Source organism: Ambystoma mexicanum, chromosome 14 (genome assembly GCF_040938575.1).
Source record: "Ambystoma mexicanum isolate Mex_15411 chromosome 14, UKY_AmexF1_1, whole genome shotgun sequence".
NCBI lineage: Eukaryota > Metazoa > Chordata > Amphibia > Caudata > Ambystomatidae > Ambystoma > Ambystoma mexicanum.
Genome location: NC_090940.1, coordinates 173,231,645 through 173,257,053, shown reverse-complemented (window position 1 = coordinate 173,257,053; position 25,409 = coordinate 173,231,645). Strand labels below are relative to the sequence as shown.

The 25,409-nt window shown below is 46.4% G+C and overlaps 1 protein-coding gene across 8 annotated transcripts in view; it reads left to right on the top strand.

Annotated features, from left to right (window-relative positions):
• Positions 1 to 755: 755 nt before the first annotated feature.
• Positions 756 to 25,409, top strand: part of LOC138527573 (carbohydrate sulfotransferase 8-like) — a 426,404-nt gene continuing 401,750 nt past the window's right edge. The window contains exons 1-2 of one of the 8 annotated variants that reach the window (XM_069638839.1): positions 756 to 1,070; positions 5,137 to 5,227. The gene's annotated coding sequence lies outside the window, so the exon portion shown is untranslated. The remainder of the gene's footprint in view (positions 1,071 to 5,136; positions 5,228 to 25,409) is intronic. The other 7 variants (XM_069638840.1, XM_069638838.1, XM_069638834.1 and 4 more) reach the window with 7 other exon arrangements.

Genomic DNA, 25,409 nt, shown 5'->3' with positions numbered 1-25,409 from the left:
AGACAGGGTCTGTGGTCTGTGGTCAGTGGGCCTTCAGACCCTGGCAGGCTGGTCACACTGCAGTGTGCCAGTACAGACAGTTTGAAACTGCATTCAGGCAAGGCCTTCCTTAAGAGCAGGTGACAGAAAAAACATTTACTTGGGCAGCAACAGCTGTGTTTTCACATTAGATTTCTTCTGTAAAGTACTTGAATCAAAATGCAATGAAACCAGCTTTTTTGTACAGCAATGATCTATTGATATTGAGATGGGGTTTTGTTACACAACAAAGAGGTGTAGTTTGGGAGAGACGTGTGCCAGTCAGAAGGGGGTGGAGGGGGAGGGCATTCTAGTGTTTCACCGTGGGCACCAAGCTGGCTAGGCACTGCCCTGAAGAAAAAACAAATGTAAATCAGTCCGCAAACCTTCATAGCACCAGTGCACATGGTACGTAATCTTACCCCAGGTGCAAACGGCGCCTGTATTGCGCGGGCGCAAATTGCGCACACACGCTGGAAAACCATTTGATGAACGGGCTCCACAATGGAGCAGGGCATGCGCGTCTGACACAAACTCACACCACACACTTTAGCACCAGCACAAAAACTAAGGGGCTTTAATGTTTCCCTTTCTGTGAACTCTGGGAAATCACTGCCCCCAACTCTATGGATTTGCGACCTCAAATTTCAAACCTCTTTTCAAAGCCTTTCAGTCGCACTCTCTAACGAGAGAAAGAGGAGAAGCCTCTGGCGGCGTTCAGGGTGCCAGGGCGCGGTGGATTAGGGCGGGGGTGGAGCCACCATGGGGCTGAAGGAGTGCCTCCGCCTGCGCCAGTGTGCGCAGCTCCTGTCCAGGGAACGTGGAAGACGCGCGGGAGCCAATGAGCGCGACCAGTCTTTATCTTATGTCCAGAAGAAGTGGCTACCGTTTACAGAAACACGCGCGCACATCTGGACGGGGAAACGGGCGGGCCGGCTGCAGCGCAGAGAGTAGCAACCCCCGCAATGCTGTTGCGCTGCTTTTCTGCCGCTCTCAACGCCAGGATGGACTACGCCAACCAGAAAAGCGCGCCCCTTTAAATACAAGTCTGGGTGAGTCCAGAAATGTGGGGAATACATGGTTGTGAGCTGAGGCAAAGATTGTGTGTGGAGGGAGTGGGAGCGGGGCCCCTCACCCTCTCCTCCAAACTTCCCTGACGCATTGGGTAACGGGGTCTCTCGTCTCAAGAGCTGCCCCCCTGGCAGAGCGTAGACGATCAGATCTATCGTGGAGTATTTAAAAGGCAAGCCGCCTGCTTGCCTGATCTGTCAGGTGGGCACCTGAGCTGGCGCCTTTGTAGAGTGACCTGCCCGCTTTTATCTCCGCGTGGCGCTGTTCACTCTCTCTCGCCCCCTGATCATCCGTTTCATTCGAATGGGTGCGAGCGGTGTTACTAATGTGATGGGGAAAGGGGGGGGTGGTCTTTTGTGGTCCCTTGGGTAGAATCACACATGTTTGCAGAAAAGATGAACATTTGTTTAAAACTCTTTACAGATTACACATCGTACACATGGACGGCCCTTCAGCTGGGCTGGGCATTAGTAAGACTGCCATGGCGGTTTTATTTTTATTTTAAAAAAATGCATCTAATAATGTGTGAGCACTGGTCTTGAAAACCACCTCACTCAGACCTGAACCGAGTGCTTTAAGTGGGCCGGGGCTGGAAAGAGCTTCCCAGACTCTAGACTCTGGGGGAGGTAAAAGGAAAGCCCAGTGTCTTTGTTACTGACACATCCCACCCCACCGCAAATTGCTCCAGGCTGGAACAATGTTGGGTGGGGTGGGCTGTGTAACTGGATGGGGTGCTCAGACCTGACGTGGGGGTGACCTTGAATGTGGTTACACTGATGGACCTGCAGCGCGTGATGTTGAGACCAATCACATTTGCAGACCGGGGAGACGGGTTTCACCAGGTCAAAGCGCTTAGAAGTGGCAGCCCGCACTTGCCATTTCGCCGACACCGAGATATATGGCGTAACTGTGATGTCACAGGTTAAGGGTACTGCGCTGAGCTGGCGTTCTAGCTGCACCCCGAGAAAGCAGTAATGCTATATTTCTCGCCAGGGGTCTCCCCGAACTAAGACCCCCTAACCACCAGCGCTGCCATACGCTATTTTATTTACATCACGTAAAAATCACATGTTCAACTTTTCTCTTTCAACGTTTCACGTTCTTTTGTCACTTTACTCTGAGACATCACGCGCGCATCCAGGCCCCTCCACGCCCCCACCCCACAACATTCCGAACATTAACAGAGCTCGTGTACCCCCGCGCGCCGCCGTGTAAGCGTGTGGCGTGTCAGCACCCTTGGGGCTCCTTTCAGTATTTTCCTGCTGGATACATACACCCTGTACCTTTTCTCAGCCCCCCCCCCAGTCAACTATCCATACCTCCCACTTTGTGGATCCCCAATCTTGCACTGCTTGGTTTGGGGCAGTATTTCGCTTCATCCTTGATTTTTGACTTCTGGCTTCAGGTGGCAATACCTCTCTGACGGATTTTCCGTTTGGCGATGCAAGGCTCGCCCCACCCCCTGCATTCTGCAGTAAAAAGTGGAAAAACCGGTTAAGTATAAAATCCGCCAGAAGTGTAGGCAGGTAAAACAAAACAAAAATTGGGCAAACATTCGTGGAAACATATATTTATTTATTTTAAGCGCTCCCACAGCCCGGGGGCATCGAGGCGCTGTTACAGGTTGTTTTGTTGTTGTTGTCTTAGTTGCATATTTATTACGCGCTTAAATACCCAGAGGTTTCTAAGCGCGACCAGGGATCGAACCTTGTTGCTTCGTGTCGTCTTGCTTCCAAGGAGAGCACGTTGCTGCTGAGCTATCCTCCTGGGACTATTTGGTCATATGGTCCAAACCTAGCAAAATGCTTTTAATTCACAAGAAAGAGATGAGATTTAGTTTGACTTTGAAAAGAAATGAATATCCTTACAAGACTTAAGACGACCTTTCAAGGACACTGGGGCAAGGATTTGGATTCTGGTGCAGGATTGCTGCAGTGTGATCGAAATGGAGCCTATTTGCCAGGGGCCGGGGGTCTTGATCAGTGCTTTAAGTGGGCCAGGGCAGCGCCCAGCAGTCTCCAAAAAGTGGGTCCGAGCTGGAGCCCCGGTCCCACCACATCACAGCGGGACACATTATCCTGTCACGGCCGTAGCAGGAGATGCGCCCGCCATTTTTCTGTTTTTAAAAAAAAGTCTTGAAAAGTGCACAAACCACAGTAAGGCACACAAAACAATATATAAATGTAAGCATTTATATATTTATGTGCACGCCATACTGTTGCTTGTGTACTATGCAAGCCATCTTTTATAAACATAGAAATATGCAACATATTTCTATATTTATCATAATGCCATATATCAGTACATAAAAGATACAAATTTGTCAAACAATAGCATAAAACATGAATGTGCATAGCTGCTGCATGACAAGCATTTGTGTAAAGAATTGATCATTAGAGCAGATGGTAAGTGTATTAGGTCAAATGGTTGCATAACCGTGATTATTTCATCCACGGAGGGTAGTGCAGAAGCAGAAAAAACAAGAAGAAAGGCACGTTTTCACGAACATAATTCTGTCACTGTGTATCTTAGTAACATTGGTTGCCAAAACCTTAAGTGAGGGATGCACCACACCCACACCTCTGGCACCAGGTGCCTCAAATGACGTATATTAATGTTGATAAAAGCGTGCTCCCTATGTATGCCTCGGTGCTCACCAATTGGTAATATATTGTTTAGTGCTTTTAATAGCTTGGCACCATATGGGTGTGATGAATAGCTTGCCGCCATCAGCTGGCTCTACTGAGTTGGTAGTTTGGACATAAGTCACCCAGTGTGATCCCCCGTCCAGCATTGGTATGGATCAGAGTCAACAGTAACTCCCCCTTGTTCATCTGAGCTTGATATATAGACCTGATGGCAGGGAGTAAGGAAAGCCGTAGAATAACTCTTTTATCCGGTTTATCTGGGCAATGCAGAAACAGTGAGAGAGAATATTGATGTGGCCTACCATGATTGGCTCGTGTGCGCCGTTGCAACTCTGGCATTTTAGATATATTGCTGGTAGTAAGGGATGGAGTTGGTACTTTGTCTTATTCGATCTGTGAGAGATGGTGAGAGAAAAGATTAAATGTACTAGGCCGCTTGTCATTAGGTGACCATTGCATATTAAAACATTAATCTCGTGGTTCCATTACTGTAAATGATTAGATTATCAGGTGAATTGAGCTCGTACTCTGGATAGTGTAGGGCGACATACCCCGAAACAATTTAGCATTGCAGATTCTTGACCTGTGACAATGAGACGGGATATACGTTTCAATATCGAGGTTCTTTTTTCTATGTCTATGTGGATTAGCATTGTATGCTGCACCGGTATTAGGACTATTTCTCAATTACCATTGTCATATCAAACGGTCCTAGGGTTAAATCCCTACGGCGTCGCGCACAGTAGTACAGATTGACGCCATTTTAATTGTTGTGATGGTGCCTTCGTGCGTGTGACGTCACATACACAATGATGCAGGTGCGCGCATGCATCACATGCCGAGCGCACCTGACGTCACATATTGACAAAGCTCCGTTTTGACTCGCGTTAAAAACATTCATCTCGTGGTCTGTGTTCAGACCCACTTGGGTGCAGCATAAAAGGCAAATACATTTGCACTCCATTTGTCTTAGTTTCAGTTTAGTGTCTCCTCCCCTCTTTCCCCTCTTAGCTTTCATTAGACCAATGAATTGGAGACCTGGTTTGTCCGCAAACTGATGACTATGTTGCCAGTGAACAGCAAGTGGCACCTGCTGATCCTGACTGTTCACACCTGCAAAGTGTTCCCTTAACCTAACGCACAGCTGCCTGATTGCGCTGGCCACATAGAGTTTACCATAGACGCAGATAAGTGCGTAAACTACCAAGGCAGTCCTACAGTTAATGAAATCTTTAATCTTGATTGTTATGCCAGTAGGATCAATAAAGTCAACACAGACTGTGTTGAATTTGTTGATCCTATGGTAAGGGAACTACGAGATTAATGTTTTAATATGCAATGGTCACCTAATGACAAGCGGCCTAGTACATTTAATCTTTTCTCTCACCATCTCTCACAGATCGAATAAGACAAAGTAACAACTCCATCCCTTACTACCAGCAATATATCTAAAATGCCAGAGTTGCAACGGCGCACACGAGCCAATCATGGTAGGCCACATCATTATTCTCTCTCACTGTTTCTGCATTGCCCAGATAAACCGGATAAAAGAGTTATTCTACGGCTTTCCTTACTCCCTGCCTTCAGGTCTATATATCAAGCTCAGATGAACAAGGGGGAGTTACTGTTGACTCTGATCCATACCAATGCTGGACGGGGGATCACACAGGATGAGTTATGTCCAAACTACCAACTCAATAGAGCCAGCTGATGGCGGCAAGCTATTCATCACACCCATATGGTGCCAAGCTATTAAAAGCACTAAACAATATATTACCAATTGGTGAGCACCGAGGCATACATAGGGAGCACGCTTTTATCAACATTAATATACGTCATTTGAGGCACCTGGTGCCAGAGGTGTGGGTGTGGTGCATCCCTCACTTAAGGTTTTGGCAACCAATGTTACTAAGATACACAGTGACAGAATTATGTTTCTGAAAAGGTGCCTTTCTTCTTGTTTTTTCTGCTTCTGCACTACCCTCCGTGGATGAAATAATCACGGTTATGCAACCATTTGACCTAATCCACTTACCATCTGCTCTAATGATCAATTCTTTACACAAATGCTTGTCATGCAGCAGCTATGCACATTCATGTTTTATGCTATTGTTTGACAAATTTTTATGTATTGATATATGACATCATGATTTCTCTTCAGCCTTGAGGAGGACTAAGGTCGAAACACGTGTCGGCTGACTCTATGATAATAAATAATCTATTGGAAGACTTACTCTGAGGACATTTTGAACTGATTTCATGCTATTCGTTTACCTAATTGAAGTAGGCAGAGGGCGGGAAACCCAAATTCCAACCAAACCATTTCAAAACCCATTCAGGATCTTTTTGGGTGGACCTTTTGGAATGGGTGACACAGCTTGCCACTGTATTTAACTTTGAGTGATCATAGAGCACTTCTCTAGGATACAAACTCATACACTTACCTCACTGGCTTGCAAACTGCACAAACCCTAGTAAGGTATGCATACAAATATATAAATGTTTACATACATGTATATATTTGTTTGTGTACTTTACTATGGTTTGTGTACTTTTCAGGCCACGCCCATTATGCAAGCCATGCCTCCAAATGAGACCCCTCCTCAATTTCATACCCCCGGTAAAGCCCTGGTCTTGAGGGCATGACACTAAGAAATGTTTTCAAATGTTGGTCAAATCAGCATAGAGCCGGTGTAGTAGACTGCCAAAGACCAGGCCAAGCAGTCTGTCACGGGGAAGCACGATCGCATACAACACCGGGACCGGGGAAAACCACCTCATGACTCACGCGCCCCCTGTCCTCCTTTTCTTCCCCACACCCCCATGCTTACCTTTTGGCAATACTCAGTTTTATAGCGATGACTTGAGAAGTACACAAATCAGAATAAAGTGACTGGGCAAGTACATATCCCCTCTTGAATACAATACTTGATACATACAGTCAGATATATAAGCATGTTAATTCTTCATTTTCTCTTGCCAATATTAGCAGTTTGTTCCAGACGATTTATTCTTCTTGTTCTTTGGGCATAAGATCCAACTCAATTGGGACCATCCACACACTTGTCTTCTAACGCTCTAGTATAGTAACTACTTTTCTCGTGTGCAGCCTGCAAACCGCTATCCTCAAGGTGGACCTTCAGTATAGAGTGTCTATAGCTGGAGCTTCCATTAATCTCTGCTGCAGCCCGACATGGCGCGGCGTTGCCGACTACCTACAGCAGCGTCGCTTAAGCAAATTTGCTCAGTGTCTAGCACCAGGGTCGGACTGGGGCATACAATTGGCTCAGGCACCAATGAAAGAGTGACCCACGATCGCAAATGTTCCTTTAGTGACGGACTGTTTATGTAGTACTCAGGGGTGTTGCTAGGTCTGGAAAAGATGTGAGGCTACGTTAATGTTGGGACTGTCAGAACTCCGGGCTAGCTAGCCTGTTGGTTGTAGCCTGTGAGCTTCTATCCAAGGCTACATCTAAAAGACCCTTGTCTTGGGAGGATAGCTCAGGGGCAACGTGCTCGCATTGGAAACAAGACTACATGGAGCAACACAGGTTCGATCCCTGGGTCTGCACTTAGAAACATCCGGGTATTAAGTGCGTTATAAATAACCTATCATATCATACCCAGGGCTATAACTCCCCTAGCGGCGCCTTGGTAGTACACAAGGGAGAGTTTTTTAAGTAATGTGTGGTAAATTGTGCATGTGAAAGAATATTTCTTCATTAAACATTGCTCACTTCTTTTAGCTGCACAGTGAAGTACCTCTCCAAACTGTCCAAACTGGCCCACTTTGGCTAAAAAAAACAGACCCAATTAGCTAACCAACAGGTCCAGTTTAACCCCCAAAAAAGAAATGCTACACACTAGCACGTTGGGCTTGCATTTTAGGCATTGTTTTATAGGCCAGACTAAGCGCCTGATTTTACAGAGGCGGGGACGACATCAGGGCCTTTCAACTTGTTCAAATAAAGGGGGCCTCTGGGCTCAGGGGGGACCCCAGCAGTCACCCCCATGTTGCCACCAGTCAGCAGACTTATGGCACGGCAATATATTCCTTTATATATTTTGTTCAGGGGCTTTAAATGTGCACTTTACAGCGATCACCCTACAAACTGTGTTTTCTGTATTCTTTTCTGCTGTCACTTCCCTCAGAATATGCAAAAGTGTTAGCACCTCGTTGCCTTTTAACACTGGTTCCTCCACATCAGTCACTTGCTGACAAAAGTATCTATAAATCTTCAGAGAGCATTTAGGGCCTGATTCATGGAATTATTTGCACTGTAAATAGGTATCTTATGCGCCAAACTGCGTGCAAAATCCTGTTAGTCGATTCATGGAATTGAGTGTGCAGCACTTTTTCGTACTTTGCAGGGACTTTGCGGAGGCACGTCACATTTCTGCGAACCACCGAGTACCTTGTGCGAGACACCACGCAGAGCGCAGGGACAAGGCCGAACTCAGAAAATGAGGAAGAACAAGGGAAAATGTGGGCGTTACGAGGGACGGCCCGCAGGCAGTCAATCGCACGCTTACTATTGCACAGAACAATATGTATTCAGAGATCTGACCATGCAACCTTCCAGCAGGGAAAAGACAATGCAAAGCCCTCATACGATCTGCCACCTGAAGGCAGGCATACAAACACTTGAGCATAGGATTCATCACGCAGAGGTAAGACCGGGAATTGGATTTAGGGGTGCATGCACACAGCTGGGATTCCGATATAATTTAGGGTTGTGCGTATGCAGTGTAGTAGGGTGCAGGAACGGTTTATGGGGTTCGCACACACATTTTCCAAGTTTTACCAGAGTTACGATTAATCGTTCGCATGTTGTCGGGGTGCCAGTAACAGTTATGGGGAACCCTGCGCAGGATCCTCGAGATGCAGTCCCGCTTGCGGGGGACCCCACACACTGTTTTCAGGGCGCATGTATTCGTGCATGAGAAGCACGCAAAGGTAGCTGTTTCTGGCTGTTTTTGCTTTGCTTACAGGTGTGTCGGGGGCATTCTGGCCGCAACTTGCTACACGGTTACTTTCCATGGATGATGCCATGAATAACCAGAACGCTACGAAAAACTTTTGTGTGGAGTGTGGTGCTCAGCACGCAGCCTTTGCGGGATCTCTGTGCAATATTCCATAAATCGGACCGTTAATGTTTAAGCTTCCTGCTGGTTGGCCGTCTCGTCATAATCAGCGGCTATTAACCTTATGTTTGTTGCTATTATGCAACCTGCGGGTGCATAAGACTGTTTTCGCTCTAAGCAAGCGGGGCGGGCCATACAATCTTGTTTAAATAGCACACATCTTCAGCCGGGCCTGCTCAAAGGTGCTTTCCAATGGGAAAATTCCACAGAAACATGTTTTGTAAATTAGGCCCCAAACTTTTTTAGCACCATTGCAAATGATAAGCAAGATGACCCCAGGTGCAAACTGCAGGCGCAAATTGTGCATGCACGCTGGAAAACCCTTTGATCAACCGTCCCCCCACAATGGAGCAGGTGCCTCTGGCAGAAACTCGCATCGCACACTCTTTAGCATTGTTGCAAATACTCTATGGCTTTGCGACCTCAAATTTGAACCCTCTTTTCAAAGCCTTTGCGCCTCCCTCAGGGATGGCGTTCAGGTGTTTCTACCATTTCACATGAGAGGAGACAGAGCCCCAGGGCGGGCTCCCATTAACTGCTTAAGTGTTGCCAATTAGCATTCTTATAACGGGGCAATAGATTCCGTTATTTTCTGGAGCCTTCGGGCCCTCACTTGGAATTTGGCCACCTGAAGGGAGCCAGCAAATGAGGCTTTAAATGCGAGCACTGCAAAGCACACATTCAAAACAAAGAAATACACCCGGGGGATCAAATCCGCTGATTAACCGCCAGGTGTATTTCATTCTCTCTGTTCTAATGTATGTACCTCACAGGTGCCTATGACTGTTTTCGGCTCTAAGTTGGGGGGTGGGAGGGGCGAACCCTCATATTGAAATGGGCCCCCCACATCTTCAGCCCGGCCTTGTCTGGCTCTCTCTCGCAACAGCTGACGAGGAGAAGCCTCCGGCGGCGCCCAGGGTGCCAGGGCGCAGTGACTGGGGGCGACGGTGGAGCCACCATGGGGCTGAAGGAGTCAATTCTCCTCCGCCTGCGCCAGTGTGCGCAGCTCCTGTCCAAGGAACGTGGAAGACGCGCGGGAGCCAATGAGCGCGCCCAGGCTTTATTTTATGCCCAGCAAACTTTTGAAGTGCCCACCGTTTCAGAAACACGCACAGACACGTGGATGGAGAATGGGGCAGTCCACCTACATGACAAGAGAGTAGGAATCCCCGCACTGCTGTTGCGCGGCTTTGCTACCGCTCTCAACGCGAGGGTAGGCTACCGACTACGCCAACCAGAAAGCGCGCACCTTTAAATGCAATGTTTGGGTGAGTCCAGAAATGTGGGGAACACAGGGGTGTGAGCTGAGTGTGTGATGGGCGGAGTGGGAGGGGGTTGGAAGTCCCCTGCAAACGTTCCTGATGCATTGGGTAACAGGGTCTCTCGTCTCAAGAGCTGCCCCCCTGGCAGAGCGTAGACGATCAGCTCTATCGTGGAGTATTTAAAAGGCAAGCCGCCAGCTTGCCTGATCTGTCAGGTGGGCACCTGAGCTGGCGCCTTTGTAGAGTGACCTGCCCGCTTTTATCTTCACATGGCGCTGTTCACACACAGGGCTCGATTCATTGAATTATCTGCGTGGAAAATCCTGGCTTTGTGTGCCATTCTGTGTGCAAAACCCTGTTTGTCGATTCATGGAATGGACTGTGCAGGACTTTTCCAGGACTTGCGTGGATTTCGCCTAGGTTTGTCAGGCCTCTGTGAGCAGTAGAGCGCCTTGTGCAAGATTCCTTGCAGAGTGTGGGCTGGGCCTACGCAGAGTCCAAAACAGGGGGCAGAACATGCAAAATGGGGAAGAACAAGGGAAACTGTGGGCAGGCCGAGGGATGACCTGCCATGCGGCGATCGCACACCCACAACTGCACAGACCAAATTGTATTCACAGATCTGAAAGCGCAACCTCACGCTGGGGAAATGTCCATGCAAAGTTCCGGATCTAACCGCCACCCGACGGCAGGCGTACAGACACTTGCGCATAGGAATCACCACGCAGAGGTAGGATTGCATGTTGGATTTAGGGGTGAGTGCACGCAGTTGGGATTCCCATCGAACTTAAGGGTGTGTGTAAGCCGTGTAGCGGGGTGCAGGCACGGTTTACGGGGGTTCGCACGTAGATTGACTGTGAAATTACTTGAGTTGCTTAACATGGTGTGCATGTTGTCAGGGTGCAGTGAACAGTTGAGAGGGACCCTAGACAGTGTCGCTGGGGTGTTGGCTTGGTTGGGGGGGTCCTCAAACAGGATTACCGGGGTGCATTTGTTTGTGCCCAAGGACCACACATAGGTAGGTATTAGTGGCCACTTTTCCTTTCAGGGGGGCTGTCGGGGGCATTCCGGCCGCGACTTGAGAATAGCGTTACTTAGTGGGAAGAATTCCATGAACACGTGGATTGTACACAGGGGCCTCATGCAAAGTCCTTATCGCCGCACACTTTTCTATGAATCGGGCCCTTAGCCAGGTGAGACGCCCCCTCTCTCGCACCAACTCCGTGCTCATTTGTTTCATTCGCATGGGTGCTACAGGTGAAACTAATGTGATGAGGGAGGGCTATTTTGTGCTCCCTTGGGTAGAAACAGACATATCAGCAGAAAACATGAACTTTTGTTTAACACTGTCTTTACAGTTTGCACATCGTACAGATGGACAGCACTTAAACTGGGCTGGGCATTAGTAAAACTACACCATGGTGTTTTTTTTTTTAAGAAATGCTTTTAATAATGGATGCTGACCGGTCCTGAAACCCGCCTCACTCAGACCTGGAACCACTGCTTTAAGTGGGCCGGGGCTGGAAAGAGCTTCCCAGACACTCGACTCCTGGGGGAGGTAAAAGGAAAGCCCAGTAACTTTGTTACTTACACAGCCCACCCCACCCCAAATTGGATGGAACAATTTTTGGATGTGGTGGGTTGTGTAACTGGATGGGGCACTCAGACCTGACGTGGGGCCTCTGGGGGTGCCCTTGCATGTGGATACAGTTGCCTGCAGCGCGGGGTGTTGAGACCAATGACATTTGCAGACCAGGGAGACAGGTTTCAGCAGGTCCAAGCGCTTAGCAGCGACAGCCCGCTCTTGCCACTTCGCCAACACCAAGATATACGGCAAGTTTAGCCATCACTTAAGTCACACGTGTGCCATCTAGGGTGGCCAGATTTAAAAAGTAAAAACAGCCATGAAGGCCTACTACCAAAAACCGGGACCATTGCATCTTCCAATGGAAAAATAATCTTAACCATCCCAGCAGCCGACTCAGCAGCTTCCCACCCTCACCGGTGAAATAACCACGTGCACAACCTAATTCGGGGGCAGCACCTGGGCCGCAGCTGCTTTATTAGACGGGAGCTCTCTTGCAGTCTTGCAGGTGATCCGAAACTGTGATGTCGTCCTAGCTGCACCCCGAGAAAGCGATAATGCTGTATTCCTCGTCAGGGGTCTCCCCCCGAGTCAAGACTCCCTAACCACCAGCTGTCTCTCTCTATACCCTCTTTTGTTTACATGATTTACAGATCCCATGTTCAACTTCAGACCGAGCCCTGGAGCCAGTCACCTGGTCACCGGAGTGGCCCTGATGGTCACTCCTAATAGGAGAGGCGCCCACCTCGACCAGAGGCTTTCTTGATTGCTGGGCTTCAGGTAGCTTGGGACCGCTGGGCCCGAAAATTATGTTTTTGGGTGGCGGCCTCGCAGATAAGGGGGGGTGCTACCGGGGATACTTAAAAAGTGGCGCAGGAGGCAGCGCGTACCATGTGGTTATATGTGTTGCTATGCAACTGCTCCCAGTGAAGTTTGTTGAAACCAATAACAGTAGGTAGACCGGCGAGACAGGTTTCGGCAGGTCAAAGTGCTTTCTGATGACGAAATGACTGCCTCCAGGCCACCAGGGCTCTTCCTAAACAATGTGGTCCCCTGGGCTAAATGCATGGGCGGACTGGCAGCAACCAGCAGCTCGGGCAGTATGGGACCACTGCCTAGTTTAAACACTTTTAAAACAGTCCCTTCCATTTACCTCTGTGATCACCTTTCCACTCGGATGCCCTACCACAAAAACTGCTTCTAAACCTATGGCTTAAATGGCCCTGTCGCTGTGAGCCAGAGCTCCCAAGTTTCCGGTGCGGCCATGCGTGAGGCCTACCAGTCCTGTTTTGGTTTGGAATTCTGGGACTTGTAGTTTGTCTATATTTCATATGGGAAAGAAACGTAAATACTTCTGAATGCTGCATGCACACCCTATTTAACTCAAAATACAAACCTCACAACGGCCATAATTGCTGTGTTTTTATTGCAGCCCACTTGTAAATGGGAAAGAACACAAAGCAGGCCTGCACAAGTAAGCCTGGTTACCTGCTGTTGCCATGGCATGTATTCTTCTGTAGATGTGTATAAAAGCATAGCGGTGCCACACCCCATTGGCCACCCCCCTTTCTGCGGGGGCGGGGGGGGGAGCAAAAACAAAGACCTCATGCGCTAGTTATTCCTTCTAATAAAATGACAGACAAATGTTTATATTTGGAAACACAAGGGGCCTCATTACGACCCTGGCGGAACGTGTTAAACAGCGCCGTAAAAGGCTGCGGCGCCGTTCAACCCGTTCCGCCACATTACGAGGTCCCCTCGCGGGACACGTTAAGCACGCATGGGAAAACCAGGCATGCATACCGGGTCCCGCGAGGGGAAGAGGGAGCAAACAACGGGCCATCTCGTAATGGCCCGCTGTTTACTCCCTCAACCATTTCCATTCAGCCCTATGGGGGCTGAAATGGGAATGGGGATGAACCGTGTCCGTGTCCTCGAGTGAGGAATTACCGGGCCATCCGAACTCGGAATGGTCCGGTAAGTCCTCATTCCGAGGACACGGACACGGATGCGGTTTTGCCGGCAGCCATGCCGCCAACAGCGGCATGGCTACCGGCATACCTCGTAATGAGGCCCAAGATCACATTTAGTGGAGCATCCAACAATACAGGGTCAGTCCTAGCACTAGGTCACTTCACATTTCAATTCCTGAGACTTCTAAGCTGTCCCATAGGCCGGGCAATGTCATTGTGCCTCTTTACGACCCAGGCGGCCACGGAAAGAATGGTGCCGGTAAGGGACCGGCACCGTTCATTCCGGGACGCCCTATTACGAGGTCTGCAGCGGGACCCGCCAAGGACGCCTGGTTAGACCAGGCGTCCTTAGCGGGACCCGCTAGCAGACCAGGATGCTAACAAAGGGCCTGTCATTAACGGGCCCGTTGTTAGCATCCTCCCCATTGAGCCCTATGGGGGCTCAAATGGGAATGGGAATGTACCGGGTCCGGGTCCTGCGAAAAGGATTTACCGGGCCCTCCAAGGTTGGAATGGCCCAGCAAGTCCCCTTTTACGGGACCCGGACCTGGTAGCCGGTATGGGGGTAGCCAGGCCACTAAAAGCGGCATGGCTACTTCTATACTAATGTCCCGGGGGACAATTGTGACTTCCGGTTTAGCATAGTAGCGGATACAGGCTTCTGATTATAACTGATTATAACTGTCAAGCAGTAATTCTTTGGAACCACTGAATCTCGTTGACGAGGAGTCTCAACTTTCCCTAAGGGACTTAGTGCCCGTCGTCTGAATTTGGCTCCAGTGCGGCCATCAGAAAGTCGCCCACTTCAGGCGGGGGGGGGCTGAGGAAAGAGACTGGGCTCGCTAGGCCCCTGCCTTATATCCACTCCCTGGCGCCGAGCCGAATGTGGCTGGGCCCAGGGATGCCTCTTCCTCCTAGAGGAGGTAAGGTGGGAGTGCCCACCCGTGGGGTTGGCCAGAAGGGGGCCCGCTATGCAGTCTGTCCTTCGAGTGCCCCCTCCGGGTGCTGGACAGCCCCTGAGTTTCTCGCTTTCCATACCAATAACCTCTTCTGACTGCCGATTCCTAAGTTTGCGCACTAGCACAGACTTAATGCTTTTTTTGTCAATTAGGCCCATTTAGCACGTTGCAAAGAGTACTTTTGCAGTGTAAAGTCACTTTGCTCCGCTCCGGGAATTGTTATCTTATGTTATGTCATGTTATGTTGCTTTATACGGCCTGGTACAAAGCGTATTTCTGCAGTGCAAAGTCACTTTGCTCCGCTCTGGGAATTGTTATATTATGTCATGTTATGTTGATTTATACGGCCTGGTACTACGTTATGTTATGTTGCTTTATACGGCGTGGTACAAAGTGTATTTCTGCAGTGCAAAGTCACTTTGCTTCGTGCTAAACATTCTATGAATTAGGCCCATTATGTGCTTAAGGTCACAAGATGGTTCTTGCCTTCTTTGCTTCGAAGTCGATTGTAGTCGAGGAGACGGGTGAGCACTTTTCTTGCTGGGCCCTTTTAAGGCCTGGCTGCCATCACTTGCACAGACTATTGGCACATGTGGTCCAGCCAGAAATAAGGGTGGGTTTGTGGGTTGGTTAGTGGGAGCAGAGCAAATTTAGCCATTTTATTCCTAGCAACAATCTGAGTACGTGTAAAAAATTGCATACATCTGCAGAAAAATGGAAAGGAAGAAAAGTCAGCAGTGCTCATTTCCTAAGCCCTGAAGGGCAAAGGTTAAGCTTACAAGCAAGGCATTAGCAAGATAGAAGCCTTCATCTGACACCATACAGCCGGGGACTGTAACCTGTGGCTCTCCAGATGTTTTGGACTGCAACTCCCATGATTTCTCATCATCGGCCAGTCTGTACAGGCTTGATGGGAGTTGTAGTCCAAACATCTGGAGAGCAAAAGGTTGCAGACCCCTGCCTTAGGGCATTTCACAGCCATTTGGAGGTGGAGAAGGATCAAGAAATGCGATGAACAATTCTGCCATGCATGCCATCTCCGGCTTCAAACGGCGCAAGCTTTGCCGACCGCATGAGACGTCCATGGAGGCGTGAAAGGAATGGATTCCCACGGAATGAAAGTGCTAGCTTTGGCAGTCCCATGCATGCAATAAACACTTTTTACGAAATGATGCTGCACATCTGTGGGAAAATCTGCACACTGACTGGCAGACATTCTGTATTCCAGTGCCTCTGCTCTAGTGAGTAAAGTGTATTTATTTTCCACATATTCTCCTTTTCGGAAAGGCAAGCTATTTCCATTTCGCATCCTTTTAGATAATGCAGTTCAGACACACACTCTAGGGGGCAGTGTAAACCAAACAGAAATGCAGTTTGAGAAGGGGTCCAACACAAATGCAGCTATATTAATTCTCGAACACAATTAAAGGTAGTTTATTCCGGCACTTGACATCTGATGTCTGCACCTACCCTTGCACTTGCCGCCTGCTGGCCGTACTATTTTATTGTTTATTTATTCTGTTATCCCGTGTACTGCACTGTCCCCTCCCACTGGCCCTCGCACTTTCCTCCTTGCCCCTTCCCCCTTGCCATGCACTTGCGTGATCTGAATGACACCTGGCCTAGTAGGATCGTTGTCTGTCTTCCCTCCGCTCCCCCCTTGCCTCGTCGCGCCTTGAAACACTTGTGTATAGGCGCATTATAAATGCCATATCATATCATATCCAAAATGAGTTTAATTGCATGCAGACCACGATAAAGATAATTTTTTGGAACGGTTTGCCTAACAGATGATTTTTAATCAATGGAGTACCCCTTACATTGAACACCTGCCCAGAGGTTAATGGCCATCTATTGGAGAAAGTTGACTCTTGTGATAACGTAGGTCTACAGTGTACTGCAAAAGGGGGGTGGGAAGAGCATGGGAAAAAAAAGGAACCTGGCCATGACTAAGTATAGCTCTGCGATTGCTAGATTTGCACATGCTGACGGTAATCGATCCAATAACTCAACGATAATCATCAGGGCCGGCCTTAGGGTAGGGACGCCCGGGCTAACGCCTGGGGCGCCATTAGCCGCTCTGCCACGCCAGCTCAGGGGTTCGTTCAAGGTCTCCCCCTGAGCTGGCGTGGTGGGAGAAGGCGCGGCAGGCGCCCTACTGACATTAAATGTGCCCCGCTCTCGGGAGCCGGGCGCATTTAAGAATAATAGGGCGCTGATGCTTTTGCTTCAGCGCCTATTTGAAAATGTGGCACCTGCCCCTGCATGACATGGGGTGCGCTGGGAGCGGGGGGTGCTGCATTTTTGTTTTGCTGCCCGGGGCACTGTCGCTGCTAAGGCCGACCGTGCTACTCATATTTAAGATGAAGGCGAGACAAGCCTCACTTTATGTAGCAGAACTGTGGGGAGGAGAAATGCTACTAACCTAACGGTTTCACAAAATACGTTTTTAAAAGGTATATTAGGCCATCCTCGATCCACCTCCACGAGAGTCAGGCACTGTGACCTAGGATGGACATAATTTGATGAGATGGCCAAATTGAAACCTGTCCACCATTGGATTAGATCATAGTCTTGTATCAATTAGTTTAATTATAGAGACGCAATGCGCAGTGTGCTGGGGAATGAGAGGGGCACTGAGTTAAATGCGCGTCAGCAAGTGGAGGATAGCACAGGGGCAACGTGCTGGTCTTGGAAGCAAGACCACGCAGAGCCACAGAGGGAATCCCGGATCCGCGCTTAGAAACCAAACTCGGGTATTGCGCGCGTTATAAAAAAAAACAATTAAATAAAAATAAATAAGTGAAAATCACTGGTCCTGCTTGGGCAGAGGAACAACAAATGAAGAAGAAATAAACGTATGAGACCTACTGAAAGCAAAACCAATTCATGGCTTGAATAATCATCTTGATGAAATGTGGCCTTCCCGCATGAACGTCCGCCATTTTGGGTATATCACAAGTAATGACTGTCTAAGAGTCATGGCATCCTAAGCAGCCTGTACAGATGCTATAGAATCAATTGACCACGTCACGTTCCTCTGTCCATGTTATATAGACATACGCCAACAGAACTTGAAAACATGTTTAACCAATGACCAGATGAGAGCTTTAGTGGGGGCTGAAGACCACTACAGAAATGGTATAGTAGTAAGGTAAGTGCACACCTAATTAGAGAAGGTATTGCGAAGTATTGTTTTAACACCCACAAGGAGTGATCTCTATATTCTTGTGAGGTGCAGAGGAGGAATAGAGGGTCATGGCACAACAACCCTATAGTGAATAAGAACAAAGGAAGAGGACCCAAGGTTTGAGTCCTCCCGTCCCCTGCACACTCTAAGGCTACGCAACAGGGGCGTAGATATTTTAAGGTAAAATTCAAATATTTGTTTTTAGGCTTTCTATAGAAGAATGACGTTGGCATCTTGTAAAATGTCATGGGGGTAACCCCGTTTCTCAAAGCGTTCAATCAATTGAGTGCATTCAACGTCGAAGCCCGCTGGATCTGTTATAATCCTTTTAAGTCTCAGTATCTGACTGTAGGGGAGACTTTTTAGCATCGGTTTGGGGTGAAAACTGGTGAAATGTAGGAGATTATTAGCATCTGTAGGTTTATGATAAATGGTGGTCACTATCTTGCCTTCATAGATCTTCAAGCTTACATCCAAAAAGTGGAGGTCTGGTTCCCCCACATCCATTGTGAATTTGATTTTGGAATGTACTGTGTTCATGTAGAGCAGAAAATTATCCAATTCCATTCTTGTGCCGCACCAGATTCCAAATATGTCGTCTATGAATCGTTTCCATACTATGATCTTACTCGACCATATTTGGTTCTCTAGGACATGTTCTGTTTCAAATCTATGCATAAAAGAGTTTGCATAGACCGGTGCCATAGCAGAGCCCATGGATGTGCCGGATATTTGATTGTAAAAGGTATTTTGAAATCTAAAGTAGCTATTATATAGAATGAGTTTCAGTAATTCTATGATGAACTCTGGGTTACCTCGTGTTTGTTCCGAGTTGAGGAGCAACCATTCCACAGCGTTAATACCTTCCTCATGGGGTATGGAAGTATATAGGCTGCATACATCCATGCTGAATATGATGCAGTCACTACTGATAGCTGAAATTTCTGCTAGACAGTTGAGGAAATCTGTAGTATCCTTGAGATAGGTAGGAATTACCTGGATCAGAGGCTGGAGAAGGCGGTCTACATAGATAGCCAGGGGATCGAATATACTCTCCGTCCCTGCAACTATAGGTCTTAGTGGAGGTTTCTGACTGTCCTTATGGATTTTGGGGAGTCCATAAAATACTGGTGTTATGGGATATTTATTGATAAGGAATTGACTGGTTTTAACACTAATCCAATCATTTTCGAGTGCATTATTGATTAGGGTCTCGATGTTAGTCTTTAGGCCCTGAAGGGGGTCTCCGTTCAATCTGTTGTACGTTGTCTGGTCGTTGAGTTGTTCAAGACATTGAGCGGTGTAGTAGCTCGTGTCCATAACTATTATGGCTCCGCCCTTGTCTGCAGGTTTGATGGTGATATCTTCATCTTTTGCCAAGGTTTCAATGTGCTCAAGTTGACTATTCTTGATATTAGTCGGAGATGATTTACGGTAGTTAATCTGTTTCAGATCATTGAGTACCTTTTTCTCAAATAAATCAAGTATAGGGTTTTGAATGGGTGGGTCGAACAAGCTCTTAGGTCGTAGCTCTAAATTGTCTTCAGGAGTGTCATCTTGTCCAGGGTCATTTTCAAAAAACATCTTGAGTCTAATCTTTCTCATGAGACGGTGTAGGCACACTTGTTCATCAAACATTGATGTATTGTTCGTGGGTACAAATGATAGGCCCCGATTCAGGATAAAGAGTTGGTCGCTTGATAGATGTTTGCTTGAAATATTCATCACGATATTCTCAACTACTTGTTCTTTGTTCTTGGAGGTCTTTTTCCCTCTTCGGGTCTTTCTCTTAACCGGTCTCTCAGGCCTAAAAAAACCCCAGATGTTGTTGCTGCTCGTCCCGTGTGTTGATCTATTGATGTTTCTAGTCTGGCGCTTTCTGTCTCGCTCTGGGATACTGTTGATTGTTGTCCTGAGGCTTGACCAATTGGATCCCCTAAGCTCCCACTGCTGCTGTCGCTACCCGAGTTAGGGGAATTCGGGTGTGGTGGTCTATTTCTGTTTTGGTTTCGATGGTGGTAGAACTCTTGCCAGGAGTAGACGATGTCGTTCAAATAATCGAAAGTATCACGTTTGAACTTCCTTAATTTTCTTTGTTCAATGTCGATCTTATAATTATTTAATTTCTCGTTGATGTCCTCCAACAGACTTTTGAGCTCCTCCGCTGTTTTGAACTCTGATAATTGTGTTTTAAGCGTATCAATGTCTGTATCTAAACTTGTCAATGATTTCGAAAGTTCTTCAATCGTTAGTAAAATGAGGTCAAGTGAGCATTTATTCAAAATTTGGTCCCATTTAGCAATAAATGCTTTACTTTCGCTGCACAGGGTCGGTCTCAGATATACCCTAAGGCCTCTGGGGATCCTCTGGGATTTATAGTATTCAACTAATGTAGTAGCGTGAAGTTTTTGAGATATTTCACGCCTGATCAATTTTTCCAACTGAGAAACAAGTTTCTCCGGGTTTGATGTGGATTGTAAACTTTGTTCTGTATTCTTGATAAGAGACAAAATGCGTTTTGCTTCCTCCGTGCCAAATGCGAAGGTTGTAGCGTGTTTATCAGTCAATTCATTAATACGTGAAAATGACATGTTAGTTAAATGTTACGGATAAGGGTGCTACCACCGGTTGTGCCACACTGGAATAGAACCAATGAACAAACAACAAGGTATAGTAGTAAGGTAAGTGCACACCTAATTAGAGAAGGTATTGCGAAGTATTGTTTTAACACCCACAAGGAGTGATCTCTATATTCTTGTGAGGTGCAGAGGAGGAATAGAGGGTCATGGCACAACAACCCTATAGTGAATAAGAACAAAGGAAGAGGACCCAAGGTTTGAGTCCTCCCGTCCCCTGCACACTCTAAGGCTACGCAACAGGGGCGTAGATATTTTAAGGTAAAATTCAAATATTTGTTTTTAGGCTTTCTATAGAAGAATGATTTGTCGAGACTTTTAACTTAAAACATAAGAACAATCGTTTTGGTTTCTTAGGTGTTCAAAAGTGGAGTGAGCACCTATTTATTAATACATAAAACAATGTGTAGTCAAGGCAGGAAAAACAGAACAACATTATAATGTCAACGTAAAGATGATTGATTGAGATTCCACTTTCTATGGCTTGACGCGTTTCGAGGAGATTCCTCTTCTTCAGAAGCCTTTGTGGATCTACTGTCTAGTCATTGTACACATAGAAATAAAGATCAAAAAGAAATCAATTAATCAAACGAAAGTATATGTCTACATAGGCTTCATTGATCAATAAACCAAAGTTTCATAACTACAATCAGATTGAATATATACACATATTGTGGTCTACATTGCACATATTCAGTTTAGTACACCCAGGGTTGCCATATTTTTAGTTGAAAGCAACTCCAAAAAATATCAGTCTAGTGCATTCCCTAGCACCTCTAATGGGAATCTAATACGATAAAGCAGTTCTACAGGTGGTACATGGGGGTTAGCAGACATGATTGCCCAGAGGAGGACAATTTAATTGAGTATGATTGACGCGGGCTACTCACCCAGCGAAGTTGTTTTGACAAGGAAAAGCATTTTCTAAGTAAAGTGCACTAACCTATAGAGGTCTAATGTTGTGGCTGAGAAGCCACCCACAGTGAGAAGTGCGTCAAAAGGTTACATACTAGAGAAACCAAGTTCTCGATGTAAATATTTTCCTGATGCCGGTTGGTGTTCCGACACTCTCAGTGTGACCTGTATGAAATAGTAATCACGTACAGGTCACCGTGTGTGATTCGATGTAACTATACAAGTGTGAAAACCAAAAATGCATTGGTCGGGATATGCCAAAATACCTCTCTGCGGCACGATTCAATGCTGTGGTAGTCTCTGGGACACGTGTAACATCTCAGGGGGAGCAGGTGAGAGTGGATCGGCGGAGTCCTAAAGCCAGCCGTTGTCTGTAGAAAGACAGTGGATTGTAAGTAAGCCTGCAGAACTTGGTAAAACATAGATCGCGTGAGTCGAGTGTGCAGAAAGTTAAAGGAACGCGTACCTATTCCATCGCGATGTTCTATTGAATCGGCAATGCTCTGCTCGTTGTTAACACGATCTCCATGGAAACCAGGGACCGTGTAGAAACAGTCTGGTATTTGGCGGGCTAGATTCAGTGAAGAGACATCAAGGAGGGACTAACCCAATCGTAACAGAATGTGGCGGCCATCTTAGGCAGTCTGGGTAACACTGGTAAGTAAATGTAGTAGCTTGTAAACGATTCAGAGTAGCATCATCGAACAACTGAAACAGGAAGATGATGCCAATAGCATGTTTTTGAGAAATCTATGTTTCACCTAAAGTGATCAAATATAGAAATCAGAATAATTTTCTCAAGTGGTTTTTTACGTGATGGTGCTAAGCAATGTGGCATTACTAAGGCATTCGAGTATAGGTGAGTCCCCATGAACATTCATTTCTTTATTACACTTCGCTGAAACATCTGATAAAAAATCTACCAGGTGTCCTCACATTCTTTGTGATTAGCTGAACCATCTGGTTACGAGTACCAGGTGTCCTCACATTCTAAGTTGTACGTAACATACTCAATGTTTAGCCTTAGGGGATACCATTGTAGGTTACATCTTATGCCAAGGATCTCAACTATGTACATACTGTGTAACATAACGTAGATACTCTACTTAAATGGTAGCGTCCCCATAGTTGGTGCTATTTGTGCAACAGATGGCTATTGTTCAATCGGGAGCCATTACGTTACTGATCATCTCATATATCAAATATCAGGTGGGTATTTATTGGATCGTTGCTGACAAACCATGTCCCAAGACTAAGTGAATATGTTGGTGTATACTAGAGGGTGCAGGGTCTACAGGACAGAAATATCTAGACTGTTAAAAAATGTTCAGATAAAGCAGTTAAGGGATGTTTCCTCATTGAGTCCCCTTGGATATTTAGTGTCTAGAAGATATATCCAGAATTTTTCTCTTTGTGACAACAGTCTTGTATAGTTGCCACCTCGCTGTGGTTTGCTAACAACTTCAACGACCTGAAATCTCAATTGGCTGATGTTGTGTTTTGCTTCCATAAAATGTCTGGCTACCGGTGATTTCTGGTTTAGGCACCGGATGGTGGACTTATGCTCTGAAATTCGTTCTTTTAGGGACCTCGTGGTCTGTCCAATGTACAATTTACCACACGGGCATTTCAAAGCATATATAACGCCTGCTGTTAAACAGGTGGCGAAGCTTCTGATCTTTATCTTCCTGCCAGTCGATGGATGAGAGATGGTGTTTCCCTTAATTACATTATTGCAATTGGTGCAATTAAGACATGGGAAAGTACCCATTTTTTTAGTCTGTAGGAATGTTTGTTTCTCCTTGTCAGGTCTTTCAGCTTTCACGAGTCTATCCCTAAGGTTACGACCCCTTTTAAAAGCCATCATTGGTGCTCTTGGAAAAAGTTCCTTCAGATGTTCATCACTCTGTAGTAGTGGCCAGTGTTTTCTTATTGACTTACCAATTTGGAAGCTTTGACGTGAATATTTGGAAATATACATCAATGGAGTGGAACTAGTTTTGGGTTGAGGTGCTAGCAGATCTTTCTGTGTTAGATGATTTGATCTGACGTTGGCATCTTGTAAAATGTCATGGGGGTAACCCCGTTTCTCAAAGCGTTCAATCAATTGAGTGCATTCAACGTCGAAGCCCGCTGGATCTGTTATAATCCTTTTAAGTCTCAGTATCTGACTGTAGGGGAGACTTTTTAGCATCGGTTTGGGGTGAAAACTGGTGAAATGTAGGAGATTATTAGCATCTGTAGGTTTATGATAAATGGTGGTCACTATCTTGCCTTCATAGATCTTCAAGCTTACATCCAAAAAGTGGAGGTCTGGTTCCCCCACATCCATTGTGAATTTGATTTTGGAATGTACTGTGTTCATGTAGAGCAGAAAATTATCCAATTCCATTCTTGTGCCGCACCAGATTCCAAATATGTCGTCTATGAATCGTTTCCATACTATGATCTTACTCGACCATATTTGGTTCTCTAGGACATGTTCTGTTTCAAATCTATGCATAAAAGAGTTTGCATAGACCGGTGCCATAGCAGAGCCCATGGATGTGCCGGATATTTGATTGTAAAAGGTATTTTGAAATCTAAAGTAGCTATTATATAGAATGAGTTTCAGTAATTCTATGATGAACTCTGGGTTACCTCGTGTTTGTTCCGAGTTGAGGAGCAACCATTCCACAGCGTTAATACCTTCCTCATGGGGTATGGAAGTATATAGGCTGCATACATCCATGCTGAATATGATGCAGTCACTACTGATAGCTGAAATTTCTGCTAGACAGTTGAGGAAATCTGTAGTATCCTTGAGATAGGTAGGAATTACCTGGATCAGAGGCTGGAGAAGGCGGTCTACATAGATAGCCAGGGGATCGAATATACTCTCCGTCCCTGCAACTATAGGTCTTAGTGGAGGTTTCTGACTGTCCTTATGGATTTTGGGGAGTCCATAAAATACTGGTGTTATGGGATATTTATTGATAAGGAATTGACTGGTTTTAACACTAATCCAATCATTTTCGAGTGCATTATTGATTAGGGTCTCGATGTTAGTCTTTAGGCCCTGAAGGGGGTCTCCGTTCAATCTGTTGTACGTTGTCTGGTCGTTGAGTTGTTCAAGACATTGAGCGGTGTAGTAGCTCGTGTCCATAACTATTATGGCTCCGCCCTTGTCTGCAGGTTTGATGGTGATATCTTCATCTTTTGCCAAGGTTTCAATGTGCTCAAGTTGACTATTCTTGATATTAGTCGGAGATGATTTACGGTAGTTAATCTGTTTCAGATCATTGAGTACCTTTTTCTCAAATAAATCAAGTATAGGGTTTTGAATGGGTGGGTCGAACAAGCTCTTAGGTCGTAGCTCTAAATTGTCTTCAGGAGTGTCATCTTGTCCAGGGTCATTTTCAAAAAACATCTTGAGTCTAATCTTTCTCATGAGACGGTGTAGGCACACTTGTTCATCAAACATTGATGTATTGTTCGTGGGTACAAATGATAGGCCCCGATTCAGGATAAAGAGTTGGTCGCTTGATAGATGTTTGCTTGAAATATTCATCACGATATTCTCAACTACTTGTTCTTTGTTCTTGGAGGTCTTTTTCCCTCTTCGGGTCTTTCTCTTAACCGGTCTCTCAGGCCTAAAAAAACCCCAGATGTTGTTGCTGCTCGTCCCGTGTGTTGATCTATTGATGTTTCTAGTCTGGCGCTTTCTGTCTCGCTCTGGGATACTGTTGATTGTTGTCCTGAGGCTTGACCAATTGGATCCCCTAAGCTCCCACTGCTGCTGTCGCTACCCGAGTTAGGGGAATTCGGGTGTGGTGGTCTATTTCTGTTTTGGTTTCGATGGTGGTAGAACTCTTGCCAGGAGTAGACGATGTCGTTCAAATAATCGAAAGTATCACGTTTGAACTTCCTTAATTTTCTTTGTTCAATGTCGATCTTATAATTATTTAATTTCTCGTTGATGTCCTCCAACAGACTTTTGAGCTCCTCCGCTGTTTTGAACTCTGATA